The 20099-nt window shown below is 37.0% G+C and overlaps 1 long non-coding RNA gene across 1 annotated transcript in view; it reads right to left on the reverse strand.

Moving 5' to 3' along the window:
* The window catches only part of LOC104910819 (uncharacterized), a 39178-nt gene extending 19428 nt beyond the window's left edge, over positions 1–19750 (reverse strand). Inside the window, exon 1 of the long non-coding RNA XR_793447.4 lies at positions 19618–19750. This is a non-coding gene — a long non-coding RNA (uncharacterized LOC104910819). The remainder of the gene's footprint in view (positions 1–19617) is intronic.
* Between the last annotated feature and the right edge of the window lie 349 nt (positions 19751–20099).

The following is a 20099-nucleotide window of genomic DNA, read 5'->3' on the forward strand; positions in this document are numbered from 1 at the left end:
AACCATTCCAGTTGTGTGGGTTTCCCCCTAAGGTTAATATTGCTGGATCCTATGGGTATAGTATCAGTCTTGGGATTTATATCTGTATTTTCTTAATTGCTAGAAGCAAATAGTGTGTTGAACAAAGCTGTGAGCCTGAATTCTTCTCAGCTGCTTTGTTAACCCTATGCAGACAGCCAAGCCTTGCAAACAGGAACATTTAGAAAGAGTTTTAGGAAATATCTGAATATTTTACCCTGTATACAGTTAATATGTATTGCCATGATGAAAAGAGATAGAATCTGTGTTGTGCATTGTTTGCCTCCTGAAACTAGAAGGTATCTCCTTCCTATGTTGTGAAATTTGATCTTCTAGGAATGAAGTGTGATTGGAAGGACAGGCACTAAAATTAGGAGGCATCAGAGACTATTCTAGTTTGGACACCAGAATGAGAGGGAACAAAGAAACTGAAGAGAGGAATATAAAATAGAGAATGAGGATTTCATTACTATTGGAGGTAAAAAGAATGGATGGCACTGAATATCCTGGATGCAAATGAAAACTGAAAGATTGTTCTCCCAAAGAAGATAGCCAAAAGGAACTGAATAGTCTTATAAATATCAAAGTACTGCTGAGTTTCAAGTGGAAAATGGAGAGGCTTTCTTTGAAGATTCAGATGGTCAAATGGAACAGAGAACTTTGTGACAGAAGCACAAGTCTAGCTTTCAAGGCCACCTGAAAGATACTGAAGCCTTTTCCAAGACTTCTTCATAGATTCAAAACTACTATGCTGAAAGCAATGGAAAGAAAAGCTTGTAAATGGGACTAGACAATAACAAACTATGCTGTTTTCTTTCGAGCCAAGTCTCATGACATAATTCTGGGAAGGCTTTCTGGGGCTGGAGGAAAAAGTCCCACTGCTGATACTGCACACTGGTGCAAATGACACTTCTGTATGTGATAACATATGGACAATTTGGAGGGTACTGGCAGTGAAGCAATTCACAATGATATCCTATCCTTGATGACTCTCAGATTAAACAACTGCATAGGCATATGATGTCAGATATAAAACAATGATGCTGCAGCACAAGAAGCAAGAACTGCAGTGTCCATTACAGCATGGAAAAAAATTTCCACTGGGAGAAAGGCTGGACAAAGGTATTAAACCATTAAAAAGTTAAGGTATCAGCACAAGAGCAGAAGAACAATATTTATTTAATGCCAAATTAAAGCAACAAAACAAAAATTTACCAAGACATCAGGTAATAACTGACTAATAACCAGGAAGAATTTGAATAGCTTGTTTAGGAGCATATACTACATTTAGTCACAGGTATTAAAATCCTGCAAGATGCAAATGATTGATAAGTTAAAACTGCAAGTTCTGTTTTGTGTGGGATGTTGTGGGAGAAGGGAAAGCATATTATAATGACCTCTCCCAAAGTTACTGATAAGGGTAAATTATCTTGAATATCTGTAGAACAAATTTCAAAAAACATTAAATGGGGTAATAGTTTGTGTCTGACATAGATCACTAAATCACACTATGGTACAGCAGAAGGGGATCTTTAAGATTCATCCCATAATGTACATGTGACAAAAAGGCATGCTGTGATGGGGAAATTCTGTTTCACTCAAATGTGATAAATTGTCAACTTTGACATTGCTGATGTATCCTTGTAAAATTTTTGAGGAAGAACATTGCTGAAATCCAAAAAGCAGGACAAAAACACAATGATTATAAATTTAAATGCTGGCCATACTGAGAGCCAAGTGTCTGCGACTTTGTTGCATTTGTCCTCTGCAAAGAGAACAAACTCCATCTGTTATGTATCTACTTAATATCTTAAAAGACCAATTTGTTATATGGCAAATATGAGCTGGATTGGTTTTATTTCATCATATCCTTCAAGAACCTACCTGAGGTAGAAAATTTTGAAAAGAAAGGGCCAATCTATCCATCAGGCAAAGCATCATGAAGCCCCTTAGCTGACAGCTGGAACGATTCAGACTAGAAAAAAAATGCCCTACTCCTTAATTTCTTGTCTCCTCCTTGGTTTCTGCTGTCATTAGGTTTAAGTGCAGCTTTGTGTAGCATAATGGAGGTATTAATCTGTAGGCAGGTGATACTTTGAATGGATATTACTACAGAGCCTTGTCGGTAGGTCACTATGAAAGAAATGCCTCCTATTTATTTTCATGGAAATTACTTGTACTTAAATCTATGCACGTACAGTTGATTGATGATGGTGATTTAAGCTCCTCCTTAAAGCAAAGAATACTTATTACTGAAACCTTTTCTCAGAGGTTTCATATCAGTCTACTGCTTATAAAGATTGTAGCAGAAATGCTAAGTCATGGCCTGATCCAGTGATTGAGCACCTGGTGGGAAAGCAGGGCCAACCTAGGGAGGTGCATGTAATGCATCTGAGTGACTAGAAGGGGTGGAGCCAGGATGCATCCCTTCCCAGATCTCATTTAAAGGTTGGCAGTGGTGGCAAGGGTAACTTGCTAGAGATCCCAGCCTACCTGAGGCCTTCTGAAGCCTAAGCAACTTTTTTCCTTTGTTCATCCATGGCTGCTGCATTTGAGCTTATCCTCACTTGCTGCAGCCTGGGACTCTGCTACCCCCTGTCATTGCTTTGTTTTCCATAACATTATAGTGTTACAATGGTATATGTGTATTTTTCTCTTAGCTCAACCAGGTTAGCTGCAAGACCTCACTTTCTGCTTCAGTGTTGCAGTGCACAGCTCCCTGTCCTATTGACAGTCCTTACTTAGGACAGTAGTTCTATCAATATAAGAAACTAGGAAAACATCGGAAGTTAATTCAGAAGAAAGAATATTTAAAGGCTGTGAGGTCTTGTAAAGATTATTTCCATGGAGAAACAAAATGAAATTTCATACCTTAACTTCCATTGCAGTATTTCTCAAGCACAGAAAGGAAGAAAAAAAAGTGTTCAACATCATTGTCTTGCCTTTCTGGGTTACAACGTGAAAAGAGAAAAAGCATGCATACTACCTGCTTTCCTTTTTATCTGCAGATCAGGAATGATATTTAGATAATCGCAATATCACAATTCTACACTACAGAACAACTTCCCAGGAGTTTTGGCATCCAAAATTTCATTTAGGCAGACAAATTTAACAGTGACCTGCTAGAGGCATTTAAATTAGGCACCAAAAGGAAACCCATATTAAAATTCCTCATGGCAGCATAATTTTCTGTCATTTAACACAGATAAAGACTGTCCAAGTCTTGAGAAACTTAAAGCTCTACGTTAGCTGTGATGATTTCTCAGAAAATGCATTTCTACTTATCCCTGAGGGCACTCTAAGGGCAAGTATGTCCCTAGTAGAAAGAGAAGAGGCTGGCTGACAGCTTTTCAAAAGCTAGTTACCCTGTGGTTGTAATCCTTCCTTTGAATGTATTGAACAGAGATTTGATTCCAAGAACTGCCTAATTCAGTGTTGACTAAGTGGTTACTCTGGTTACAATGCTGAATCTGAAGTTATTGCCCAAGAATCTGTTGGAAATCCAAGCGTAGTTCTTACTTCTTGAAACTAGATTACTTATGTATTACTTTTGTATTAAGTTGTTGTTGAGCAAGAGGTACTGTTACTCATGCTGTAGCTCATTGCTGACATAAATTGTAGCATTTGTTATCAAACCAATCCATTTATTGCATAAGATATCACAGAGGCCATAAATACAGGTGCCTGTTTCTTGGGTGGATTGTCATCTTTCATATCCATTTTGCACTCAAGATGGAATAATGTTTGAGTTGAAGCTTTACAGCTGCAGATCTTTATCATATCCTATCTAAGCAGATAAATACAGCCAAGTCTTGTCAGCTAGTATCATTATTTTATTCCGCATTCCCTGATACCTAGCATATTTCTACTAACATATATAAATCATCAAGAAAACAGAGATGAGAAATACATGAGATAGTATAGTCATCAAAACACATCTACTCATTTAAAGAAGTACCAAGACTATTCAAATCATGCTGATAGATATTTGTCTAACATGTTTTATAAACTTGCTTTTAAAAAGTGTAAATGATGTTTTCCAAACTATTGCAGTTGTTAATGTGCTTGCCTCTTCTCCTTCCCTCTTTCTTGGACTGGAAGCCCAAAAGTGGACACTGTACTCCAACTGCAGCTTTATCAATGACATGTACTAGGATGAATCTTTCAATTCTACTAGTGTTCCTTGTGCACATTAAACAACCTAGTGATACTGCTTTTTTTTTTTTTTCTTTTTTTTTTTCTTTTTTTAAATGACATTTTGGGCTTGTTGCTCACTGTTCTCATCACATCCTCGTCTCCTGAACAACTTTCTAGCCCACTGGTCCTCATTATGTATTTGTGCAGTTCATAATTTTTTATAAGATATAAAACTCTGTACTTGTCCTTAATGAATGAATCTCATTTTTTTCAAGATATTTCTTCAACTTATCAAGATAATTTTGCACTTTAATTGTGTTCTTCAATCTAATTACAGCCTGGCCAGTTCTGGATCATCTGAAGATTTAATAAATTTCCACTCTTTTCGTCCCTATTCCTTTATCCAAGATCATAAAAGGAAATATTAGCTAGGTCCAGGACAAACTGGCTGAAATCTACTTACACATCTTTCTATTCTGACATTAAATTTAAAACAGTTTTGAATCCACCCCGTAGCAGTTTCATTTAGTTTTCTGGACTTGCTTATAAAAGTTTTATGTGTAGCTGTATCAAAAGGTTTCCTAAGATTCATGGCATTTATCATTATTTCTTATCCTTTCAACCTGTTAAAAGAGTTTGACACTATTTTTTTCTTGCAGATGCAAATATACTAGGGTTCATAAGCCTGGAATAAAAGATGGCTGAAGTCTATAAAATCCTAAAAGGTGGGACAACAGTATTAAGTGAACAATTGTTCCTTGCCACTGAAGGCAGATAAATGTCTTCTGAGATTTTGAGGTCTTAGCTGGTTTCCACATGTCTCTCAGCTGGATACTCACATTTCCATATTTGGAGCTACTTCTACTCTTATTTCCCTCATCTGCACTGACATCACTGAGGTATTAATATTTCTTTAATATTTCTTTACAAAGACCTCCTGGTGATAAATAAAATTTCATAACTCAAAAGATTAACAAAATAATACAGGTTTTCTTCACTTCATCCTAATTACAGTAAATATACTACTTGAGCAGAGAATTACTTATTTACACCAAAGTTTCCTGAGCCAGCAACGTTTACCAGACAAGACTGGGTTTTTTACCAAGGTCTAAAGAACTGTTTTCTGCTCAGTACTATCTCTGATTGAAGAGGTTTGCTCAGATTCCCATGAGGGCTACACAACCAAGATGAAGGCTAGCAAGCAGCAGGTATGAGCAGGCTACAGGCACTGTTTGGTTTATATCAGGAAGTGAATATTTGAGAGTAAATATAAGTGGAGGAGAAGTATGGCTAAATGAAGCTAGAGGCTATCTATCTCAGCATTGGTTGAGGTGAAAAAGGATTTATGGACAGGTTTTAAATGATGCTTGCATTATATACTGTGGGAAGACATGGGAAATATCAAGCTTAAATTCATGTGTTGGTGACAAAAACAATACTGCTCAAGGGTTATATATTCATGTATATTCAAAAGAATCAAAGGAGGGAAAAAAGTCTTTTAATGGGGAGAGCAGTCTTTCACTGAATACAAGCCAATAGGAACAAGGTTGTCACCAGAGAAGTTTAAGATGGTGCTTCATTTTATCTTTCATGTCTCAAGTGTTTCCTGCTGCACTGAGGCTTGTAATCTTTAAATAGAACCTTTCAAGGAGACTATCACATGGCTTGTTTTGTTTGACCACATAATGCAATGACAACCAGGCTTGTACAACTTCTAGGCGTTGCAGACAGAGAGCACAGAAATGATATTGCTACCACCACAAATTATTTTTCTACCAGTTAGATTCCATTCTGTTTTGACTTATAATCTACTACTGTAATCATGCCCTAAGATAAGTCTTGGATATACAAAGGTTTGTAAGAGAGCAACATATCTTATTTTCTCTTCTGTTTGTTATTAATAATCTGGAGTCCTGGAAGAAGACAGAAACATGTCCAAGGTATTCTGGGGAAAAAATAGGATTTTTTTTTTTTCAGATATTATTTATCAAGTAAAATTGATTATGTTAACCAAAAATTTAATAGGAATAACTTCCTTGAAGTCTACCAGAGTAACTATTTAGACTATTTATGTTCTGTTCATAAGAATTTTGAGAAATTATTATTATGAAATACATGAGACCAAGAATTATAGCCCTTTATTTGTTTTTTTTCTGTCAGACTCATATTCCCATTAGGGTCTTGTTACCTATGCCATGACAACAATATTCTAATTTATCTATTTCTCTCTTTTCTGGTAATGAATTAACAATGATGGGAACCATAGCAAGTGAAGCAAAAACTTCATTAAGCAAGAACAATTTTTCAGTTAACATTGTACAGTGTGAAATTGCTTTGAGTAACTAAGTCTTCCACAGAGTGGTCATAACTAGAACAAAGAAAGCAGTTAAGCTGAACCCCAGTGTAAAGAAGTCTGTATTCCAAAATGTAAGATGATAACAGGTTTTCTCCTTAAGTATAATCATCAAAGATTGTCACTGAGTGGCAAAAAGCACTTAGTAAATTTAAGATTTCAAGAAAACACTTGGCAGCAGTCATGGTGACTCATCCTGAAACATTATCATAAGCCAACAAAAACAGCCAACACCATCAAAACTTTATATTAAAGTGAATTTCCAGCTGAAATGAATGCAATTTGAATGAACTATTTAAAATTTAGCCAGAAAAGCATCTGTTCCATCACTCTGTTTTTGAGGTCACCAATAAACTATGGTGCCACAAAAAGATACAGGAGTGGACATAAATATTGAGTATCACGTCTTAAGCTTCGAAGATAATTTTCCTCTTCTAAATGAAATCTCATTCAACATGTGAAGGTGGAGGCTTACCTATTCTTGCAAAAAGGCTGGGGTTAATAAGGTATGACAAAATGTTAATGACGTCTCTAGCAATGCATTCTTCAAGAGCTATTTCAAAAGATAAAAGAACCCAAAAGTTAATTAATAGTGAGGGTAAACATCCTACCCCAAAAGATCTGCTTGTACAGGCTTTCTGTAAGCTACACAAGAGTTTATTTATTGAAGCACACAAACTGAAACAAGAGGAATGTAATTAACCTGTCATCTGTAGAGAAAGAAATACAGGAGGGCAGAAAGTGTCCAGCAAGTTCTTCAAGTACACTATGAACACTTTTTAATATATATTTGAAAGATAAGGAAAGCATTCTCTTCTAATTAATAAGGCCAAGCTAATTAAGAATGAGATGAAGGAAAGCAACTTAGTGGAAGTGACCATAAATCTGGAGTGCTTGTGATGCATAGGAAAGTGAGAAGAGAGTGGCAAAGCAAAAATATTTTGAATTGGAGGAAGAGTGAATTAAATAAGCTCAGTAACAGGAGAGATATTAGGCTACAAGGACCAAGTCTAAGAACACATACACAAAATGAAATATGAAGAAAAAGATGCATGGAAAGCTAAGAAAACTTACAGAACAGAGCATAACCAGTGGTAAACATCCAAGTGAAAGTGTAAGTAGAGGGCATGTGTGTAGCCTGCCAGGGTCTAGTGACAGGAGGTCAGGTGCAGGATCATGAAACAGGTATACTGTCTTTATAGTTCATAAAACAGCTCTTCAATAATTCATCATTGTAGTTTTACAAATGTTTTCATAGTATTAGCATCCTAAGTATTCTCTCGTGAAAGTTTAACCAGTTGTCTTAGAAAACAGTGTCTGTTTCTGTTTGCCTTGAATTTGTATTCCTTTTTGTATTGTGAACTGAAAGTATTTAAGTTTTACATGTGATATCCCAGTCATGGGATCCATTTTAAAGTCTGTTAAGAGAAGTCCTATATGTATTAATTCGATGTCATCACAGCAGTATAAACTGAATTTCTACAGATGTCAACAGGAAAATCCAGGAAGTTTGGCTAGGTGGTTTTTGGGAAGTGTAGTACTGGTAAATGCTGTTCTTGCATTAATGTTTATAGTGCTGTAATTGTGCTTAATTAAAGAACACTTCCTTAAGTTACAAGCACGATAAATGTGTGAAAACCTGAAGATCAAAATGTTTAAGATAACAAAGCAAATTGTCAAGTATTTAGTGGCTTCCACTGTCCAAGTACACTGCAAAAGAATTTTAAATAATCGTTATTTACAACGTCTATTGTAAGAAGACTGAAAGATTTAAGCAAGAATATGGTCAATATAGAATATATGTAATATAAATCTATGATTGAAATGAGATCAATATAGAATTATATACATACATAATTTTGAAGTGACTTCTCACAGGTTGTTTTTTTTTTTGTCTCTGATATGGCCCTTAAAAATGCTATTATTTATTTTTCAAGGAATATACTATGTAATATTCAAGGTTTACGTCATCTTTGAAATAATCTGTAAGAACTGCACTGAAGTCTCTGTCTCTGAAGTAACAAATAAGCTTTGAGTTTTAAAAGTCAAGAATATCTGTAGAGAATTCTGGTAGAAATGAAAACGTTAGAATTCAAATAGAATTCCACTAAGAAGCTTCATAAATACGAAGGTTCAGCCAGAGAAGCCATGACAGTTTGTAAGATGAATAGCCGACACTGTCTGCCCACTACTTATCTGAGAAATGTTGCATGGATTCAGAAGCCTTTGACTTAATCAGATGCATCCTTTGCTAAGATAAAACATCTTCTTGCCTTTGAAGGAATACATAGGTATTAACAGAGATCTAATCTCCTGGTCAAACACCAATCTGATTTCATATTAAATTTACTTGCTTTGATTTCTAAGTCAGAGTACAGGTAGAATGTGCAAAAGTACAGGTATTTGGAAGACAGTAATTAGGTTGTGGGGACCAGAAGGGAAACAGGTCAAAAGCATGTTGTTGTAACTGGTTTTTAGTTCTTGAGACTTTTTATATCACAGAGCATTCTGAAAGAATGACTACTGCCGTGGGAATATGAAAATTCCATCTTTGTTTTAAACCTCTAGACATAAAAACACTATTTTTTCTCTGCCAATCCATCATCTTTTCTAATGATGTCACATGTCTATTGCATTGTAGTCACTTTAGCAGGAAAAAAATTACCAACCTCCTTATGTCAAAATTTGTCACAATAAGTTAAAACTTTAACTGTGAGTGTGATTAATAACTTTTTGAGACACTGAGTATTATGTACTGCTCTGTCTTTATCCTAGAAAGAAAATTTCTTCAACATTTTTGGTAACATATGCCACTTTGAAAGAATTTCAAAGTTAAAGATATTTGATAGATTATTTGCATTGCTAAGGCACACATTCATAATATTTTTTTCCCCTGTGAGGTGGAAGAGTTAATGCATCCTCCACAGAGGAAAATAAGCATGCTTCTTCCTAAGAATATCTTACTGTTGTAGGACAGAATATGCTGATTCTACTTTTTCATTCTCTTTTTTGTCTAATACAAATTGTACCTCAACTTCTGTGATGAATTCATAGTGTTCTGTTGTGGTTAAAAAATAAAAGTATAAAATACATGAATAAATCTCTCTACTATATATATATGTATATGTAGTCTCTTTTTACTAAAGAGAAATATACAAAGAGACTCTATTCTAAAGAGAGATACACAATATGCAGGATATATGCATTTGTGGGGAAAAAAATATCTGTATTGGTGAACAGAGCACTGAATATGGCCATTACGAAGGAAACAGAATTTTTAAGCAGGGCAAGAAATTTCTGTTAAAAAACACAAGAAAATGCACTGTTCAGAGTCATAGCCATGTTTGATTGTTTCTTAAGATGATCTTAAGCTGATTATATAGAAGCTCTATAAAACAGGAAGAGAGGAAAGCTATGGAGCTTAACACATTTATGCCATTGCTGTAGGTGGCATCCAGAAATCACAGGCAAGTGTATTTTTTCTGGACATTGAGCATATGTAAGAAACTAACACGAATTAACTTAGTTCCAGGTAAGATTTCATGAAGATTTAAGGGCTAAGAATATATTAGAAACTTTGCCAAAAATCTTTACAACAAAACGTTTGGGGTGTGAGGCTTCACCATGCCAATGGCTGTGGTGCAGAGTTAATTATTAAAAAGTGGATACAAAACTCGAATGCTAACTCCAGAGCTGGGGAAGTAGACTAGCAAGCATGAGGATTTGTTGACTAATTAAATCCCATGATCTTCTGGAAAATGACACAAATTACGGATTTTGAAAGATGCAATGGCCGCTTTCCACATTTTTAACACTTTGGAAAGCCAAATGTATCTTGGGACTGTGCCTGAAGTAGAACTGGATGCTGTTAACAGTATGATGCAGGTAAGCTATGTTTTCTGGGGAGGTGTTAAGCTAATCAAAATAACATAGTTGACCTCCAAAAAGAGCTGGCTTAATGCAACCAACAGGATGTAAAAATGTCGAGAGAAACCTGCATCCTCTACAAAAAGCAATGAATGAAGTGGCTGTGACAGTGGGAGTTAGAAAACAAGCTGAGGTTTTCCTTGGACATAGAAGATTTCCATGCTGGCTTCACACTTGTATTTTTTTACCCCCCTCAACCAGCAAACTTCTCTCACCAGATAACTACTTCAGGTAGAAAAAGTGAGATTCTACCCAAGATATTTTGTGGCTGCTATTTACTTGCCATAAATATTTAGCGTGAGTTTGCTGTTAGAATATCAATAGGTCCCTTACTTTCACATTGCCTTCATTTGCAAAGTTAGACTCTGTAATTTATCCACTAGCTTTATTCTGCCATGGATGCATTTATCAGCATTTAAAAGGAGAAGGAGAGGAGCTGATTTATTCAAAATGTAAAATCTGCAACATGACTGGGAGGCTGTGGGACAATCTGACCTTGCTGGTGTCCCAAAGCTCTTCCTGGTAGAAGTAATGCTAACAAACTCAAGGCAAGCAAGAACAATTATAGTCATGATTTTACATATCTGAAATTGTGCAAAGATAAAATCAAGCTATGCCACCCTGGACATTTGGTAATCAATTCTAAAAACTGAATTACTCCTGAGCCCCTGTACAACTTCTGCAGTTACTAAAAGCGGAGAGACTGGGAAGCCTCAGGTTTCACTCCTAAGGACAGCCAGCTGCTGGCCAAGAGCAGATCTTCAATGAAGGCAGGAAAGTTCAAAGTTTCCTGCTTGGTAAAAAAAAAACACAATACTTATTATTAATTATTATTATACTAAATTAATATTATACTTAATATATGTATAATATGGTATTCATTTATGATGGTGCTAAGTTCTCTTTCTAAGCCATATTGTTTCGGAATTTCTTAATGGTAGAATTCATATGGGGCTAAACCTGTTTGATGCTTGCCTTATCAATGCCTTACTTGAACATGCTATTTCTAGATGTCTTCCAATACTATCTGCAAATTGTTAGATATATATGGGAGATATGCTCAAGAAAGTTTTTGGAAGGACTGTTTTCTCAGAACTGCTTTCTTGTTATTTATATGCACTCAGTTCTATGCAATCTGCTAGAGCTGTTACAGAGTAGTCTCTGAACTTTCATACAGCTTTTGTGACATCTGTGAACCTCCTCACACTGTTTATTGAGAGGACTTGACAAGCTATATTCTGCTAGATCAGAACATTAGTGTCAGCAGGGTGAGCAAACTAAGGAAGACTGAATGGCCTGCATAAAAATTGAATGCATTATTGTGTCTGGAGAGGCTAGTGAAAATATCTGCTTTGAAAACTTGAAAGCTTTAGTCTGTTGCTTAGGCCCTCTGCAGGAGTGCTGTAGAGAAGTAATCATCCCACAACCAGCCAGCATCAGGAATAGAAGACAGTGCTGACAGAGACTTAAAGGACTTTTCCAACACGTATCCATTTTCAAGCATTTTTGAAGGTCAAGGAACTATAGGAAACTTTTCTCTACAGAGAAAATAAAGTTTAAAAAAGAAGAACTTGATGTTCTTTTTGCCTGTGAGTATGGTATCCGACATTTCAACCACTAGTAGCTTTGGCTTAAATAGCAATTTTCAAATGATTTTTTCTTGGTTTATGGAGGGCTTATAAAGAAGGCAACTGTTTCCACTCAGTGTGTGAAATGTGATTAATTGTAGGTGACTTTGATAGATGCTGCTTCTGAAAGCAATGAAATTCAGAAGGAACTTAATCAATGGGGTATGATTGGAACACATATATTCGGGAAACAAACAAACAAACAAAAATCTGCAGAAGGTAAGCACAGAACGCATCAGTAAAAATCCTTAGAAACAAGGCAGAGATCACAACCCTGATCAGTGAGTGTAGCTGTCAATCTTGAGTTCTCTACAGAAGCTCTGAAGGTGATAGCAACAAGCCAGATAGCTCCTCTTTGTCAGAACTGAGAATTCTTGGGCTTAAGAACTGAGCTGCTCCCTTCAGGCCAACTAGGAGTTGAGGCTTTGAAAAAATCAACAATAGAATATCAAAAGGGAGAAGTTCTTTATTGGAAGCTCTGGGGTCCATGAAAACATGGCTTAGCTGAGAGATGAGAATCTGCTTCTTTCACAGTTCTGTATCTAGGCCCTAAAAAAGCCACAGCATTCAGCTCCTGGCGATTTCAGTAATGGCCACTTACAAAAGATTGCTGGGTGACTTCAAAGGGAGCTCTTGGGGTCTCACTTTTGGTAAAGAATTGCACAGGCAACCACATGCACACAAAGCCAAATTCGTCGGGGAAACAAAAGGGTTTCATTCTAAAGAACTATTTTTGAAACAGCCATCAAGGTTTATCAGGACTGTTAATTTTTAGCTGTCTTTTAGCTGTCTTTCACTTGGCCAGTGGCCACATGCAGGGAATGGAGCACATGCAGCCAGTCTGGGACCCTGCCTTCAACTGGGGCAACTCAGGCCACTTCTGTTCCAGAGGAAAATACCAGAGCCACAGGCATGTACCTTCTGGATCCCGAAACAAAGAACAGTCTGCAAAGAACAAATTTCACTGAATGCATGAAAGCCAAACTTTTCACCTCTGTGCTTTGTAAATATTGGATGTATATTAGGCAGGATGATCTGCACAAAAGAAAAATGAGCATGTCTCTGCAGAGCAAGAAAGACACAAGAACTGTCAAACTCTTCAAACTGCCCAATAATTGCAGTTTTGTTGTCCAAGAAGTATTGGGAAGTGTGAATAAATATTACACGACAAGGAAACACTGAAGTACTACTAAATAAGCTGGGCTGATCTCAAATATATTTCTTCTCAGAATGATAAATGAGGTTTTGTGTACAAAGGCTTAGTTGTTAATTATTTTAGAATACTCAGTTTGGTTTGGTGTATTACCCAAGCTCTTGTCAGAGCTAAAGTTTGGGAAAGCTTTGCACAAATGGCATAAGTTAGATATATGTGAACCAAAGATTATAAAAATGCACTATTGGAAGGATGATGATGCGCTGGCATAGGCTGCCAAGAGAAGCTGTGGATGCCCCATCCCTGGAGATGCTCGAGGCCTGGTTGGATAGAGCCCTGACCTAGTGGTTGGCCACTCTGCCTGTGGCAGGGAGGTTGAAAATGGACGATCTTCATGGTCACTTCTGTGACAAGTCATTCTGTGATTCTATGAAAAATCTAACATGGGCACGGGACATGACTGGAAATCAATTAAAGTGTTTCCTGTCTTCTCTTTTAGAAAGCTGAAAACCACAAAAAGTCTTCAAACTCAGTGTATGGTGTTAGCGTGCTCTAATATCTGTATTTCTGATATTTAACAATAACATTTTACTGTAAATAAGGTGAATTTTTATTATCGCATTACATGATCTCTTTGATGTATATATATTTTGCTTTAAAGAAAGACAATGGTAATGAAAGAAAGGCACCTATAGTCTTTGAGCTCAGGCATTTTTGTGAGAAATATGATAAAAAGAACATTGGAAGAACACAGGTCTTGGCTTTCTGCAATGTATTTAGGCAAGTCTGGGCATGTCCTATGTTTTAGTTTTATAAACTGCGTCATGAGCCAGTTGTGCTGCTCTAAACTAACATAATATAGTCCTTAACTCTTCAGTTCAGAAATAAGCCCTTGCCATGGCAATGAAGGAAAACACACAGTGATATACAGAAGCAACTGAGCAGGGGTCTTGCAGAAGTGGAGTGTGCAGTGTAGAACCAGAGGTATTTCTGTTTAAAATTCATAGCTTTTCTAGGAAAGGAAGCACAGGTTGTGAGTGTTCATACAAATCAAAGTATTTCCAGCAGTTGTTTCTGCCAGGTGCACAGCAAGCCATGCTGTGTGTGTGCTTTCACGGGGTTTGCAAGGCCATAGACAGATGTTTTCCAGGTCTCTCTCTGCTGACGGGGGATGGCTCAGTGCCTACCTCTCCACATGGCAGTCACTGCCCCGTGGCTCTTCTGGTTCAGGCCTCCTTGGATGCTCCGCACCCTACCTCAGGTAAAGCCAGCTGCCTCTCTTATATTGGTAGGTTAATGCTGCAGGCTGACTGTCGGGTAAGATATGCTTAACAACACTTCAGCTAGCCAAGCCATGGGAACAGAAGCAGTGCAGCAATGTCAGACCACTATTATCAGACCACTAAAATTGATATAATTATATAAAGTTGAAGGAGTTTTTAATATAGTTTTCACAAATATCTTTATCTGGAAACCTGGTAAAGATCATCAAGTGCCCCCTAAACAAAATATTTCAGTAATTTCTGTACTCGAACACTGGATTGCATCATCCTTTTCATACTTAATAAGTTCCATCAGGAGATAAGTGGCTTCTCCTGCTGGTCCAGAACAGCACTGCACTAGTGGTTATCAACTCTTTTTCGAAACCCAGCATAGATTTCCTCATGATCAGATGGAAACTTTCTAGCTCTTTCAAAGATGTTTTTGGCTAAAGCCAAACTTCAAAGTGTGTGCTGTAAAATCGTCTTTTCCCCTCTTCCAGTTTAAAATAATCTTTCCTACATTAACCAACCAGTGCTCTTGGGATTGTAGAGAAGGTCTTAAAGTGTGGTGCAGCAGCACCACAGCAGCACCCATCTCTCTTTTCAGGTATGTGACATTCAGTAAAATTGTTAATTGTTTTTTTCTCAACAAAACCTTTTGGTTCTCTATAGGCACTGGACTCTCAATCTTCCTTCTTTGTGCCCACCAGCTTGTTCATTTTAAATCCCTCTATCTTACCATCCATGTTCATTGATTCATGGTCTTTGTTGAAGAGGCCAGCATAAAGCTGTGCAGCAAGAGTGTCATCATTTTAATTGAGCATCGATTATTTAAAGAGCACAGTTGTTACTTTGGTTGATGAAGCCACCTCTCAGACTGACATCCACTCTGAGAACAGAAACTTGTGGTAATTTACCAGACCCTTTTTATATCCCTTATCAGGATTCATTTCACCTTTTACTGTCCTGCAGTACTTATGTCTGACAATGGGTGCCATACTCAGTGCTTCACTGACTGATAAAGACAATGCCTTGGTGATTAGATATCTTTGAATACTAATCTGCAGTGAGAAACATATGCATATATTTATATGAACAGCATGGCTTTTGTCCTGAAATAAAATAAAATTAATACTTGGCTTTGCTGGAAATACCAACATTTGATTTAATATTCTTTTATTTCATTTTTTTTACTGGAGGAAACTTCCTCTCTATCATGCCTCATTTTTAGAAATACACAAGGATAAAAAACAGCAAGGATTTTTAAGCTTTTTTTCTTGGCATGCTGGAAAATACTTCAGCATCTAATTAATGAATATTTTGTTTATAATTGTGCATGTGCGTGAGACCCCATTATGTTTATTTTAGCAGACGTTACTGTGGCTTAAAAGCATATTTTCACAGGAGGGCATGTTAAAGGATATGTGTCACACCTTGGATGAAGCTGAGATATTTAAGGAGTGAAACATCTCTGTTTTAGCAGCCAAAAAGTACAGAAAAGTTTGAACAGAAAACAAATAACTTTCAGAGTGAGTTTCTCTACTTCTCCCAAGCCATACTGAAAATAAAAATTCCAGGGCTCTCTTTTCAGAGGAAGAACGTTTACAAGAAAACTAAATGTGCAAAAGTATCCTTACACAGTTGGAATGAGAAGGACGTCTTTCATGGGTGACTGTTCTGTGTAATGTGCTTTGGCCTGAGACATAAAATGCAACACAACTGAGAAGTATCTATAGCCTTGAAAGTTAACTACAGGGTATTCACATATTCTGTCAGTTGTTTTGCTGAATATCTGAAGTTGCCCTAAGTCAGCAACACACAGAAGGGAAATGACTATTTTAACCACTTAACGACAAAAAGGAAATGTCACAGAAAGCGAAAAAGATGCTGCCGTAGCCTGGAGGCAGTCATCTTAACAGAAGGCTGGATACCCGTAGAGGAAGATTGGAAAGTCCACAACAGTCCCATTATAATCAGTACTGCTGAGCAATCTAAATGCAGGGATTAGTACCAAATTCAGTGTTATAAATTAATTAGGTATGTTTCCTGCTTGGGAAATCTGGGTGGGGATATATGCACATGTATAACATATGAGTAAATTGAAAAGGCCTAACCTTTAAGATATCATGCCACTAATCTTTTAGAGTAACACAATGGACAGTGGTAGGTGAATTTTTTTATTAATAACTGCAGCTGTAAATTCATGGATGCAAAACTGTTAGCAGCTACTCAGACTTCTATTGATAGGGATGTAAAAATAGAGCATTTTCAGCTGTTGTGTACCGCTTCCGATGGGGAAAATGCTGAATCTGCTCTGTGGTTTCTTTTTTATTTGTGATCCAGAATTATACAGTGCAGTCATACTGACATTTAATAATGGTCTTATTATTGTCCTGAAATACTTACTCACCAGCTGCAATGCAACAACATTTTATTTGCCCTCGTGTGCTGTATGGCTTCCCATAGATGAAATGATATTTGTGCTTGACAAATGTCTCAGGTAAGATGATGTGTTTAGCAAGAGTTAAAGCCTATTAAATTGAAGGTTGATCTATACTGAGGGGTCATTCAGTCATTGCTAGGAAGGCTGGAGGAATCTCAACAATGAAGGGTAACAGTCCTATTTTGTTTGGTTGGTCTAGTTTTTGTTTGCTTGTTTTTGTTGTTGTTTTCCTAAGGAAAAAATGTGTGCTACAGACATATCTTTCCTGGTGGTATAAATAAAGCTGCTGCAGCACACTACAGGCTTGTTTTTAAGAAAACACATCAACAAACAAACCAATTTGAGGGAAAGTTTGGTTAGATCAGAGTCTGGACCTTGGAAAACTTGCTCAAAAGTCACAAATCTTGGAGAGAACAAAGAAAAGGATGATGTTACAAGGGCAGATAGAAGCCAACAGACCTGCTAGCTGAAGCCCAGCAATTTGTGCCTGCCAAGCTCTGTATGAGAAGAGGTGGCTTCTTTGTCTATTGCTACTTTTTGTTGCTTGTTTTGGTGCTTATTGTAGGAAAGAAAGGAAGGGTGGTGAGAAAATGCTGACTGTGATGTCAGTGAAGTAAATGGCCCAAGTTCACTGCCAGTGTAACTCAAAGTAGCTGCAAACAATGAAGCTAACACTGGGCAAGTCCGCCACCCTTTACATTCCAGCTGTTTTGGTGCATACTCATTGGAGAGGGGCTTGCATCAGTCCATAAGTGCATGTTATATTTTAGTCCATTTAGTATGCATTATATTTAAGGTGATGTAAAAAATATCAGCTATTAGGACTGAGGGAAAGGGGAGCACTCATTTCATTATTTTTTTAATAATTTTCCTTGGATACGCATACTTTTTTTTTCCTTTTTCATTTTTCTCTTTTTTCCTTTTTTTTTTTTTTTTTTTTTTTCCCTTTCTGTAAACATTCCTTCTTTTTGCCTCAGGCCACATTCACCCAGGACTCTGAAGTACGCACAGACCCTCTGCCCACACTGCAGTAGGTGGGAACTCATCCTGCACATGTTCCGAGCTCACTAAATGTTATACATGCTCTTCTGCAGGACTCATTTTTTCACTCAACATTGCCCTAGTACAGTTACATGGGCACAAGCTTGTATTGTTGTTACTGATTAATAGCAGGTCTGTGTATCTGGAAGACACAGTCACAAGCAGTAGCAACACTTTTTGCATTTGAATTGTTCATGAAACTACCAGCTTAATCACATACATTCATGGAGGGAAGCAGAGATGGAGTGTTTATGGCTTTGCTCTTCATTTTTACCATTTCTGTTTCTTGGTTTGTGCATGTTCTCATTAGGCTTTCTTTTCTTAACAACCTCTTTCCCCTTCCTTGTTAGTCCATCCAGTAACAGTTCTTCTGTGAACATTTACAGCATGAGATTGCAGGGAGGATATATATATACTTCCCTTCTAGGATACAAATTTCTCTCATTCATTTGAATTACTTACTCCTATCCTGCAGTAAAAGGTGGCTGTGCTGTGCACCATTAATTGTGTTGAGTTTTCATGGGAGGATGTGAAGGAATTTTCTCTGTAAGGTTGTGCTCCAAAATGTTGTTGGTTTTTTTTGTCCCATTCAAATCAAATATGTAATATTCCTTTTATTGCCATGCCTTCACCTTGTGTTCTTACGCTTTTTGTTTAGGCTTCTTGTTTTTTTTTGTGTTGAGGATAACAGATTATGGCCAGAGAAATAGAGTCTGAGATTTTCGCATATCATTTTCAAAGTTTTTTGCTACTGTGGTTAAGTTGGGTTCTTTTTTTGCAGATGAACCTTAAAGAAGTAGCAGAACTGGAGGGTACAGAGAAAGTTCTCCGTGGTTTTCAGGTGTCATCTTCACACATACTGATCATCAGTAATAAGAACACAGGGCCTGAGATCTTCCTACATGATTGCCCATATGACAGTGAAAAAGGCCACTTTCTGTACAGAACTGTTCAAGCTCATCAAGTTTTGTAATTTCACAACCATTGATAAAATTAGCTTTATTTTATACATTCTTTCACAGCTCTCACACAGCCCTCAAACATGCAATAAGCCATAAAAATAATTGGAAAGCCATGTAAATTATTTAAGCCAGGTGCAGTGAAATGTCAGAACAGTCTGATGCTTTACAGAGCATTCCGACAATTCATTCTGTATAATTCACTTATGTAAAAAAAAAATAATTCCAGTTAGTTTAGAGTGATGAGATTATGAAAGGCTCATAGCCTAGAAAGGAAAATGCAAGAAATTCAAATATCTATCATGTTGTGTACATGTGACTCATCAACTAGCGTAATTATTTTCCATTGTTTACTTGCAGTACTTTTATTAATGAGAGATATCAACTTGCTTTGCCAAAAGTAAGTTAGTACTGAGTGAACAGAGACAAAATATATTTGCAAGAATGTTTGTAAATTCTTATCTGCAGATTAAATAACTATTTTTATACTGTTTTTGTTCAATTTTTCTAGCAAACCAACTCAGAAAATATACTTTTATACAAGTGTATATGGAAAATAATGCTAAATGTGCTTGTTTTCTAATTATGAAACAAACAAACAAATTAATGAGAAAAAAGTATTTTGGGGAATAAACTTGAGAAGCAAAGTAGATATCAGACAAACAAGGCAGAGAAAATCTGTATACACTAACCTACCTCCAAATGTGGAAATTCCAGTCCTGGGATCAGGACAGCCAGGTCAGCGCAGAGCTGTGCCAACTGAATGGAGCTAACTCATTTATGCAGCCTCTGGGACCCAAGTGAGTATGCAGAGTGGCAGCGTGCCATGCAAACGTACTGTCCTTCCTGGGCTATCTTGGCTATGTCTCCCAAGGCACACCATTGTGTAACACAAACATGTCCTTAGTTGACCAACCAGCCCGGGCAGCGAGCAAATTCCAAATAGCAAATGCTCAGACAAAGGACTCTAATCGTTTATGAATGCTCTGCAAGCACAGATATTTGCTCAGATAAACCACTAAATAACAGACGAAGGGGAAAAATCTGGGACCTTATTATAGACAATATATTAGCAGAGAAAGAAACTAATTTCAGCCTCCTCTCCCCAATTTGTTTGCTGCTGCCATATGACCAAGCTGCCAAAATTATAGCTGCATTTTCTGAACCTCATTTTAATA

Source organism: Meleagris gallopavo, chromosome 4 (assembly GCF_905368555.1).
Source record: "Meleagris gallopavo chromosome 4, MGAL_WU_HG_1.1, whole genome shotgun sequence".
NCBI lineage: Eukaryota > Metazoa > Chordata > Aves > Galliformes > Phasianidae > Meleagris > Meleagris gallopavo.